This window comes from Amphimedon queenslandica, unplaced genomic scaffold (assembly GCF_000090795.2).
Source record: "Amphimedon queenslandica unplaced genomic scaffold, v1.1 AMPQUscaffold_13151, whole genome shotgun sequence".
NCBI lineage: Eukaryota > Metazoa > Porifera > Demospongiae > Haplosclerida > Niphatidae > Amphimedon > Amphimedon queenslandica.
The window spans coordinates 58,903-60,724 of NW_003546613.1; positions in this window are offsets into that span (position 1 = coordinate 58,903).

Here is a 1,822-nt window from a genome sequence, read left to right on the forward strand (position 1 = left end):
GAGTCATGTCATCAAGTAGATTTGTGCCTCTCTTCTACAGCATCTAGAGAGACAACATTTGAAGCATATATGAAGACTAAGAACTCTTTCAAAGAGCTTCAACAAAAGAAGTCACAATTGACTGATCAACTATTATTGAAATTTAGCCACAAAACGTTGAAAAACTATGTGAAAGTGTCATAGAGACTGTATAAGTTTTCGATTGTAAGCTTGTTCCAGAAGCCCAGCTGATATGTGAAAATTTAAAAGGGTATTGACTCTCTTTTCAAACTGCCTCAAATTGTATGATGGCAGAGCAACATTCAATAATAATGACATTGAAATGCTGGGTACTTTATAATAAATCATGCTTGTCTTACATGTTTTATTCACACAGAGAAGGCAACTGAATTGTTCGTTGAGCGTTATAAAGTCTCCTTCCCATCAGCTACCTTTCATCCAAAACTCCACATGATAGAAGATCACTTAATTCCCTGGATGAAAAGATGGAGAGTTGGATGTGGCATAATGGGAAAGCAGGGAGCAGAATCACTACATTCTCATTTCAATTACATCGAGCATAGCTATATCAATTTGTGCGACAGAGTCGAGCGAATGAGGGCACTATTGAAAAAACACCTTTTGCAGGTTCAGCCAACTAACACTTCTTTAGAGCCACCATCATTAAAAAATAGAAAAAGAAAGGCAACTGATATAATAGATTGACTATATTTTTATTTATGTTATAGCACACACACACACTCTTAAAATACCAAATGTAAAATGTCTGAGATAGAGATTGTCATATCGTGAACACAGAAACTGTAACCTTGACAGAGACAACACGAGAGGTAAAAGAAGTCATGCCTTCCAGTCTAGTATACAAAATAGCTTTGAAGAACTGTACATTGGAGCAAAATACTTCGTTTAGTTACGGCTCTGTTTCATAATAGATGCTAGTGTAAGCTCCCTGGTTTTGAAGTAAGTCCTTTGTGTTTAGTACCGTCTTGTAGCTAATGACATGAGCTTGGCCAAAATCAAGTCAGTAATGCTATAGGGACTTTCTCCATTTGGTCACATGCTCAAATGTTTATTGATATACATTTGCTATGGTGTTGTCATGCAAATTTAAAAATTTCTTCATGTGTCAAATGACGTCATCAAATGTATCATATTCAATTAATTAAACACCCATGCATGGGGCGAATGCACACTCCCAACAATTAATTTATCCAATTTCAACACCCCTGGAAGAGTGTAAAGCCAGGAGTCACGGGAACCAAGAACTTTCAACAGAATTTTCAACCAAGTCCTGCATCACTGTTAGCAACTCAACAGTTGTGTCACGAAAAGAGTGTCCAGTTCATGAGCCAGGGGCAGGAATGGGCTTGGAAGGCGATGGGATAGTCACCAATGGTACCGCACGGCAAGAGGCCTGATCATCAGAAAAAAACGTGGAGGTGGTAGCTGAACTCATGCTCAAGAAACTTAAAAAGAAAAGGCCCCTCCTGCCTCAACTCCAGGTTCATTACCAGAATAAGTTAGGCACATGCAAAACAAATGCATACAGCCACAAGCATACATGTGCACACAAGAGTACACACGCACAAGCATGCACCCTCGGAGGCACAGGCGGTAGCTCCTGGTATAAAGGGACTGAAGGGGTTCAATTGAAGAGAGGATGAAAATGGTCCTAGTGTGTTATCTCAATAGGAGATCCACCAGAAAGAATCCTGCCCTTTACCCCTCCAGGGGTTGAAACGTTATCAGATATTGTTCCAGAGAGAACAGTTCATCCAGTTGTGGGGAAGATAGTAACACATTCAATAAAGGCCTCTTATAC